Genomic DNA, 11,006 nt, shown 5'->3' with positions numbered 1-11,006 from the left:
TAGGTCCTGTTTGTGCATATGTGTATATACAACCACAGAGTGAACTCTTGTGATGGGTGCAAATGGGGCCAAGGATCTTAAGGGGGGCCCTTCAGTACTTCCTAACCTTCTACTTCCCTTCCTCTGATCACACACATCTTCAACCTCAACCTTCATTTTGATCTCAACTACACACCTGCAGAGTTTTGTACCTTGCACAGCTGGTACACTATGGAGGTGACAAAACGCGTCCACAGACAGACAGACAGACAGACATACAGAGTGACAGACATATAAACACCTGGCAAACTACTCAAACCCACCTCTGTGGTAGTTCCTGCTACAGTAGGTGTCCCCAGGATCCCATTTTCCCATGATGAGACACACACACACACACACACACACACACACACACACACACACACACACACACACACACACACACACACACACACACACACACACACACACACACACACACACACACACACACACACACACACACACACACACACACACACACACACACACACACACACACACACACACACACACACACACACACACACACACACACTCACAAGGTGAAAACAGTCCCAGTTGTTGTTGTTGCTGCTGCTGGTGGTAATACATTGAACTCGGCCATGTGGAATTAATAAAGTATCCATTCTTGTTCTTTCTTCTTCTGTAGTATACCACTGTAATTAAAAATGCACCTTTTTCTCTTCATCTTGCACTTTAAAATCCACATAGTATATTGTAATATAGTATTTTAGATCTGCGATACTGTACTCCTATTGTATTTTATATTTTGCATTTCTGATTGTATTGTTCCGCTGCTACGATGACCTAATTTCCCTCGGGGATAAATAAATCTTATCTATCTAGCTAGCTATATCTGGTAACTGGTCTCTGTCTGCGCTTAATGAGTTTGTAATGACCACGTCCTAGATCATGGCATTTTAACAAAAAACATTCTCACTAATAGTATAGCGTCTAAACGTGATGTATTGTGTTTTTCTTTTTTAAATGGCACTGTGAAATAAAGTTTCTCTTTTTCATCACGGTGGCACAGAGTTGGATAATACTGCAGTCTGAAAGCTGTAGAGAACTACAGAAAGATAAAGAAACATAAACGCACAGACATAAAAGAACTCCCGAGCAAAAACGAACCCAAAACAAACAAGCAAAATGAAATAAAGACTGAAAATGCAGCTGGAGTTACTAGATGAAATGCAAACGCACAGACACTGCAGAGGAAACACTCCCTGCCTCCTACAGAGAACTGAGAGGAACACAAGTTGCCATTTATTATTTAATTATGCGTATGTGTCATTCAGTATTTCTTTCCTTCACATTCTGCTCTCTATCAAGTGTAATGTTGTAGCTCTGATTATTGTCCTTATCCTCTTGCGTGTGTGTTTTCGAAATGCAAACTTTTTGGTTGAACCCGTGCCAAATTGATTCCACTAAATGAACGTAATTAAGCCGATTACGGAAGTCACATGAACTGGATTTAATTTGAGTGAGATACGGAGGAGGAGAGGGGTGTTGAGAAACAGATTTAGAAACATAGAGGGGGGAAAAAGCTGCATAATGACTGCTGGCGAGGGTGTTTAATGTGCCCACACCCTATTTTTGGCCCTTCTGCCACGAAGCCCATTCATGTTGTCACCCTCAACAGACAGTCAGTGTGTGAAATTGACCATGTCCTGTCTTTAGCACATCAGGACACAGCCACTTCTGAGGCATTACCATCCATCATGAGGAAACTGGTCATAACGATGATTGACGGCTTCACTCAGGGGACTTCCCAACATTTAAAGGCGGTATATTGTGTGCATGTGTGAGTGTGAAGCCGCTTTCCGCATTGTTTAGCATATGTTTGACATTTTCTATTTGAGTCACTAGCGGATGATCTCATCTGGTGTAACTTTAAATAGGCAGGCGGGCAGAAGGACTCACGTCTGTTAGAAAGTGTGTCGGCTAAGAAAGTTAAGAAAGTTGTAAAAGAGAAGGGTGACACACAACAGAAGTCAGTCAAGAGTCAGATGGAGGTCAACAGTGCAGGCACAAGGCCTTTAGCTGACCGGATTTTTTACTCTCCATTTGCAATAAAAAGTTAGACAAAAAGAGGGATCAGCACTGTGTAACTACAGTGTTATTCTTTATGTGGAGCCTAAAAAACTATCTTTTTCTTGTGTTGACTTTGTAGGGTTATAGGGTAGGAGAAGAAGAAGAATTCCTTTATTCGTCCTGCAATGATGGAAATTCAATTTTCACTCTATTATTATTATTTTTTTCATTTTACAAACACACACAGGCCCGGAATACACACACAAGCACAGACAGGACCTAAATACATGCAATTAATGATCGGTGCCTTGCTCAACAGCACCTCGGCAGTGCCCAGGAGATGAACTGGCACCTCTCCAGCCACCAGTCCACGCTCCATTCATGGTCCTCATAGGGACTCGAACCAGCAACCCTCCGAGCCGAGTCACCTATGGACTGAGCGTCTGCCGCCCAGTGACCGCCACAACGCCGCCACAACCGCCCCGGTAACCATACCTAACAAAACCTATTTTCAGTATTTTTCAACACCTTCCCCCGAGGAATATAGACATTCATTGACAAAACCTTTTCCCAGTCATTCATTTTCATTCTTTCATCTCAAGCTAAAGGTGTCACATGTTAAAGAAATAGTTCAACATTTGGAAATAAAAAAGGGCCTGTCCACACAAAGACGAGTTTTCCGGTAACCGCACAACTTCAGTATCGTTTTGGCCGACCTACCAAGCCGCCAGTATCTAGAACCGGGTCCAAGAGTGGGAAGATTTGAATACAGCCCCCATGGCAACTAATGTTCTATGTGTTTTTGTGATTAAACACATGGAACATTAGTTAATTAGTGAATTTTATGGGTGCTGGTGGGCATATCCTTTTTACCTTTTGACAGACTCAGGAGAGCTGTTTTTCCCTTTTCAGCCTTTATGCTAAGCTTGCTATCAATATTCTCTACGGTGGCTGAGAAGTCTTGAATAAATGCAAGAGCCATTAGTTGCGTTGTGGCTTTTGAGTTCTTTGAACACTTCTCAGCCACCTTTTCTCTTGATTAAACGTATAGTTTCCGAACTGTCAAACTATGACTTTAAATGTTTATATACAAGCGGCTGCACAAGCTACATGATGACTTTTCCTAGTAAATAACATGCATTACTAATCAGGTGATATCTTATTGATTGAACACACGACTATGGATCTGAACACGCATTTGATACCAACTATTAGTGCGACAGACACATTTTGGTTAGTACCAAAAAATGTAATGACCTTTTACACCGGACCCTACATTGGAGTGTATCGTGCAGTGGTAGAAGAGTGAACAATGAGAAGCTCTGCCCAGTTTAAATTTGTTGTTTGTATATTGTATGTATGTATTGCATCTATGAATTCATGTTTTTGCATTAATTAATCTATTAAGTATTGCCTTGAAGTGAGTGGAGAAGTGAGTGGAGATGTCACAACTAAATCATCTCGTAGAAACCAATAAAGACTCTGCGTGGCTCAACTCTCTGCTTCCCCCGCAACTGCTGCCATGACAGCCATGCACACACTGACAATTGACAGAGTCACTGAACTGATGGCGTGTTAATGTAATGGATGCTTCTGTGAATAACAACACAAATATATTGATACATAAATGTAAAGGCGTCTCTGTCAATCATTCTGCCTCAGGAGTCTACAGACACACACAGACAGTTCTGGGTCCTGTTAGGGACAGGCAGACAGCTCCTCTGGGTCCACCACCCAATCACTGGCCATCAGTTTGATGAATAGCATGGGGTGTAGTCATAAAAGGCCCCCAGAGCCTGACTGATCAGAGGCCAGTTGAGTGTTTCACTCTTGGTGATCAAGGCTTAGATTTCGGGGGGGGATAACTTCCGTCCCTCGAGGGGAGGCTGATGCACCACAGTGTCTGTCAGCTCTCCTCTGCCACATGCAGCAGGAGCTCCGACTGTTTTTCCAGGAGTCTCGTTATTCAGGTATAGTGTTATCCAGTGCTGATACATATAAACAATCATTACAGAGAGGTTGTAGCATCTGTCAGTTTTTCGAATGATGCACAAATCAACCAGAAAAGTGTGGTAAAAGTTGACCGCCTTTCATTAGTAACAAGTAAAAGGATCTGTCCCTGCTGACAAATTGACTCACTGATTTCCCGAAAATGTAACGACTTACTGGGGTTGACATTTTTTATGCAATGTGGAGGTTGCTTATGGCAGAACTGTTGAGACAATTTTGCGAATAATAATGATCTTAAGGTAGAAGGTCAAAGTACACTGTAATCACTCGATGATGCTGTGTAATTACCACCACCAAACTGATGCAGCGGAGTCGGAGACGACAGCCGAAGGAACTGAATTACTTATTGCCTGTCAGCGATTATGGCTTAATTAAAGGGGCACTCATCCAGTTTTACACATGAGATCAGATGTATAATCTTTGGAAAGCTCGTTCCAAGGAGAAAATGACCCTGGTGATGTCATCAGATGTCATTTTGGTGTTTAAAAGATGTGGGCATTTAGGAGCCTGTAAGCTACGGTATGTGTATGTTGTTGAGTTTCTACTCAGTTTTACCATCTTTGCTTTAATCCATCTCTTGACTCAGAGCAGACCGCTGAACAAATTAATCAATTTGCATTTATATTATTCACATATATACGCAGAAGTTAAGCTATTTCTAGGAAAGCTGGCATATTCAACGCTTACTGATATATATAAACATTTTTTTCTTGATTAATATTGTTGTGATCTGTTGAGCTTTATAAACTGATATTCAAAACAGCACCATGCCCAAAGACTGTAAAACACCAACTCTCCACACCCGAATCCTCTTGGTGCTCCAGATTAGCATCTAGCGTATGTGTCATAGATAGTTAGCTATATTGCAAGTCATAGTGCAAGTGCAGCTATTTAATTAGCATAACAGAGCTATCATGGTGTGTTCACAAACCATCTGTTTGTACAGTTGATCGAAGAGCAAACCATCTTGTCACCTATGGTAACACCACCACACGAATGACCGCAGTACAGGTCAAGATGACAGAGTTAGCATGCTAATCCTGACAACTAGCCTCTGAGGGGAAGTGAAGACCAGAGGCTAGCTGTCACTAGAAGCTGTCACCCCTAATTATTCATAAACTTTAACCTACAACAAAATAAATACTAGCCTGGTACAAAAAAAACTCACCCCCTCAGTGTTGTCATGGAGATATGACCTACACATACAGACGAGAATGTTTTTTTGTACCAGTCCTTAAATAGATTTAATGATGCTGTGAAAACGGCCTGTTTAACATGAGGGTCAATGAGAAACTGCTCTATTGTGCAGACTACTCCTCGTGACCACTCGGAGACCCGAGTTTTTGGCACTTCCTGGTTGGATCGACCAGGAGGTCGCTGTGGTGGGAGCTTGGACAATGCATATAAATGTTCACTGAAATCCCTATCTATTCAAAATGCTGTTTATCAGGATCACACAAATACATTTTTCTTCATGTCAAAAATATTAAAAGTAATCCATCTGGTGGAATTAGGGCCAAATTAATTTTCAAAGCAAAAAAAATATGAATTACCAGGAAATATTAAAGGATTGTTCTTCAGTAGAGAAGGGGGTTATAATCTGAGGGTCAAATAACATTTTAAAACAGCTACAACGTGCACAACAATGAAACGTTTTTATGTTTAAACCTGTGAATGTTAAGGCAATGTACGAGCCTGAAGAGGTATATGGAGAGGAAGAAATGTGCTGAGAAGCCCCAGGCATAACACAGATTAACATTTATGATTTGCATTATTTATCATTTTTTTCTTGGTTGTATTACATGATTAAGATGGTCCAGAGGAATGTATACACTTGGATGGGAAAATTTATGTACTAACATGTTCATAAATATGCATTAAATGGGCATTAAGTCTAAATATTACATCATGTAATCAATGATGTAAAAATGGAAGTCAATACACGATTAATACTTATGGAGTGTTGAGAAGGGGTAGTATTAAATAGTATATATAATGGTAAATAAATTGCTATTGCATGAAATACCACCTCACAGAGGACGTGACAAGCTCTGTTTTCCCTGTCCAAACGTCAACACTGAAGCAGAGTTTGTGAAAGATCTTCAACCTGGCAGGTTTTCCAAAAAACTGTTTTCAGCAACCTAAAAGGTAAAGGTTTGGCATGGACGACAGACCAAACACATAAAATAGCAATATTTCAGAAAAATACTGTGTACATGTTTACTAAGAAGAAGAAGAAGACGAAGAAGAAGACGAAGAAGAAGAAGAAGAAGAACAAGAAGAATTACTTTATTAATCCTGCAAGGGGAAATTCAAGTTTTTCACTCTGTACTTATTAATATTGAGGTTACACACACACAGGCCCGAAATACACACACATGCACAAACACGACCTATATACCTGCAATTAATGGAGAGATGTCAGAGCAAGGGGGCTGCCAAAGGATCGGCGCCCCGAGCAGTTGGGGGTTCGGTGCCTTGCTCAACAGCACCTCTGCAGTGCCCAGGAGATGAACTGGCACCTCTCCAGCCACAAGCCCACGCTCCATTCACGGTCCACACAGGGACTCTAAACTGGTGACCCTTCGGTTCCCAGCCAAGTCACCTATGGACTCAGCTACTTCCGCCCCTACTAGGCCTTAAAGATGCCATATTTGTAATTTTCAGTCAGCTACATTAGGTTGACTTTGCTTTGATCTTAAAAAAACCCACCATATTTTTCATATTGCTCATTGTTGCAGCACCCATGCAGAACCTTTTTTGTGTCAGGCTCTGTCTGAGCTCACATCTAAATGCAAGTACTTCGTTATTTGAAACTTTGGTGTTGTTTATCCTCACTATAAAACATTCTGACAACATTTATAGGTCAGAAGAGAAGGAAGAGCATAAAAGGTCCTCTTTAAGCAGTTAAGCAAGTTTTGTGGGGAGGAATTCCTGCACCATGAGCCACTTAATTGCGCAAAGAACTTTATCTATTTAGCAATTATTTTCATGAATTAATTCAGTCATTCATTTTCTCGGTGCGATACGGTGCCATGGTGGGTAGCACTGTTGCCTTACAGCGAGAGGGTTCCTGGTTCGAATCCCATGGGGCCCCCTTGTGTGGAGTTTGCATGTTCTCCCCGTGTCTGTGTGGGTTTTCTCCGGGTTCTCCGGTTTCCTTCCACAGTCCAAAGACGTGCAGGTGTTCGGTTCATTGATGACTCTAAAATTGCCCGTAGGTGTGAATGGTTGTCCGTCTCTGTTCGTCTCTATGTGCCCTGTGATAAACTGGTGTCCTGTCCAGGGTGGACCCCGCCTCAGACCCGATGTCAGCTGGGATCGGCTCCAGCCCCTCCGAGACCCCGACAGGGACAAGCCCGTGGGCCTTGGTTGAAGATGGATGATTAATTTTCTCTACCCGATTATCTGCTCATGTTATGAAATGGTCGCACTCTTTCCCAGCATGCTTCGATGGAAGGCAGAGAAACACATTACGGGGTGTACCACCTACATTTACATGGCCCTCATTACTAAAACCAAACTAAGGGTGAAAAAAGAAGGAGGGACCATGCGCGGACATATAAAACAATGGCGGCGAAAGGTTCACGTTGGTGTGATGCGGAGGTGGAGTGTTTACTTCAGATTTGGTCGATGAAAAGATTCCAAAACAGTCGACAAGATGCACAAAAACTCAGAGGTCTATGGACAGATTTGGAAACAAAGCGACGCATTGCAACGGCGTCATCAATGCGTGTGACGTGTTACGGCGTGATGACGTATAGGCAGCAAGAAGCATTCGCCGAGGCCCAGGTAGTGTGAGTACAAACTGATTTTGGAGGGCCCACGGGGGAGAGGGAGGGGGGGACAAGTGCCTTAAAGCACGGGGCACGGTACGGATAGACAGTGTGAGTGCGCCCTAAGGTAACATTTCAATTAAAACATTCCTACAATTTGCAGAAACCCCAAGTTTATGTAATTTCAAGCGCTGTTGATAAAACATAGATTAGATTTTTTGGCATTACTTCCTTCAGGGTTAATTCCCCGATTACAGAGATGAACCCTTTAATCCTTCAGTGGTATTACCCCTCAGCTTGGCCGTCATCTCACTGATTCTAAAAGGAGGCTTAATGCTGCTGCTGAGTATGCTGGCGTCAGTATCAGGAGCTGAAGGCAGAGCGCTACAGGTGCAGCTAAATGGGTTAATAAGGAGCACACTGATTAGTGATTAGCTCCTTATCGGGTAAGAAAGAGGAGGTCTAGATTTACTTGACTGGATTATGTGAACCAGGAGGGAGTCCCCTTGAACTTTAAGCTGATGTAATTGAAAAATCTAGCTGTGTTACCTTTTAATTTCTACACTAATTTTCATCTTAATTGTAGTTATTGTAGTAGAAATGCTTAAATCTGATTATAATTGTCACATTATGAGCGTACTGAATGTTGCAAGTAGTTCATTCATACCTTGCGATTAAGTTCAAATGGCAACATTTAGTGAAATCCTGTATTTTAAATCCTTGTTTCAGGCTTTGGCATCTGATAAACCTTTAAACTCAAACTGTTCATCCAGGATCATGTTTAATGTCTTACCTTTACCTGAAGCAACACACCCTCACTGGTGCAGCCCCTTGAGTTGTTTGAATGCAGGGATTCTTTCATCAAGGGTGTGGAGGCTATGAAGTTGTTATTCTAGGGGCCCGGGTATACTCTGCATGGTTTTGCCTTTCATCAACACGTAACCACAGTTGTGTGCTCCTGAAACTGGAGTTTTTTTGTAACCGGAGTCCAAGATGAACTTTTTCAAAATGTGGACAGGAAAACTGCAATTTCTTGTCGACATTGATTGACGTCACACTGTGCAGCAGTAAACAGTAAGTTGTATCCATAGAGACTTGTGGAGCACTCTAGATGTGACCAGCTGACGGAGGCTGATTTTGCGGTTTCATGTAGACGCAGATATTTTGCACACCGTGTTCATGTGGACTAGGCCTTAGAAAATAAATGTATTTCCCACCACAATCTCTCCAAGCCGTATCGGTTCACATTTTTTAAAGTCATTCTTAAAACAACAACAAACATTGAACAGTTTTTTCTTGCTATTTGAAAGTCAAATGGATAGACTTGTACTTATATAGCGCCTTTCTAGTCTTCTGACTACTCAAGGCGCTTCACAGTGTTTGTCACATTCACACAGACATTCACACAGATGGCAGTGGACATCTACATACCATCTAATGTAACCATTCACACCACATTTACACACCCATGCACAGCACAGGGAGCAATTTGGGGTTCAGTGTCTTGCCCAAGGACACTTTGACATGTGGACCAGGGGAGGTGGGGATCAAACCACCGATCTCTCGAATGGAGGACGACCCACTCTCTCACTGAGCCACAGTCGCCCCAAGTTGAAGTTTCTCCTTGTCAGACAAGTTAGTTGTATGGTAAGGATGTCCTCTTACCTTTTCTTAGCTGACAGTTTCGGCTGTACTCCAGTCTTCCATTTTATAAAACACGTCATACCCAGGAGAAAACAGCAGCTCTGAGGAAGGCTGGAGTACAGCCAAAACTGTCAGCTAAGAAAAGGTAAGAGGACATCCTTACCATACAACTTACTTGTCTGACAAGAAGAAACTTTAACTTTCAAAAATAATGAAGAAGACATTAGGAATACAATCGATCTAGTTCTTTCTTGCTATCATCACGGGTGGAATCCACTGGAAACGCTGTCCAGTGAAATACACAAAGATACTTCATCCCAAATCACTGTAACTTTGCAAGATTGCCACTTTTTTATTGTTTAACTCCGACTGCTGAAGCCTCATATTGACTTCAGACAAACTGGGATATATTTTTGCACAAAACTCTCTAACTTGAAACACCCGTGAGCCTCTTCTGTAACCAAATGAGGCAGTAAACCGTTAAAAGAAGTTGCCTGGATTGAATAAAAAAAGAAGTGAAATGATCTGACCCTGCTGACATATCGACTCACTGATTTGCACAACTTTCTAGGGTGGACATATTTGTACACTGTGGAGGTTGTCTTTGGCAAGAGTGGAGTTACATAAATCTAGCAAATTATAATGTAGCAGTGGTTTAAAAGATTAATATTACCACTTGATGCTGTCTTTGTCAGAGCGGAACAAAAGTACACAATAACTTAAGGACTTTTCAGCACAGCTTCATCAAAATATATCTCCACTTACTGATGCAGTGGAGCCAGAGTGGACAGCTGCACAAATTCAGGAAGTTTGAGTGCTGGAGGAGTTTTTCACTCGATCTTTCACTTGTGCTGCCCTCAAAGTCATCCTGTGCTGTGCTTGCCTGGAGGAAGTGGAAGGACCATCAGTATGCGATGGGGAGAAGTACACTAAGAAGGCAGTGGGCTGTTGAGAAGCAGTGTGTGCTGAAGAAGGGTATTTACTGATCAGAGGATTAGGGCGGCGGCAGACGCAGAGATAGAAGAGACGACAGCAGGGGTGTCGGAGAATGATTAGACTGCCACTAAGCCAATTGGGGAAATGGGACCGTGGCCAAAAAGACATGAAGAAAGGCCGAGAGAAAGAGAAACATCGGATGGGAGAAGAGTTGGGAATGAGAAAGGAGGAGTGAGATACACAAGACCAGATGGGGAGGGCGAAGATTGAAAGAGAGAGAGTTGACGGCAGAAAGGAAAACATCACAGCTGAGGAAGAAGGAGTGGATGAAAGGCAACAAAAGAGGCCAGAGCAACAGAGACGAATTGGGATGTCAAGGTAAAGGAAGAGAACAGAGCTTCGATTCGTTGTTACGCCACTTTGTTCTCACCAAACACCAGGCGCTGCGGTCACCTTTCTGACACACTTTCCTCTCGTGCCAATATGTCCTCCAGAAATATAACTGTGGAGGATGAAAAGACTGATTGCGGCCTGGTTTTCAAGCTGTACCAGATCGCCTTTGCTTGCTCGTTGAGGTCAGAAAGC

The sequence above is a fragment of the Echiichthys vipera genome (assembly GCF_963691815.1).
Source record: "Echiichthys vipera genome assembly, chromosome: 4".
In the NCBI taxonomy this organism is placed as follows: Eukaryota; Metazoa; Chordata; class Actinopteri; order Perciformes; family Trachinidae; genus Echiichthys; species Echiichthys vipera.
Note: the sequence above shows the minus strand (reverse complement) of the source record.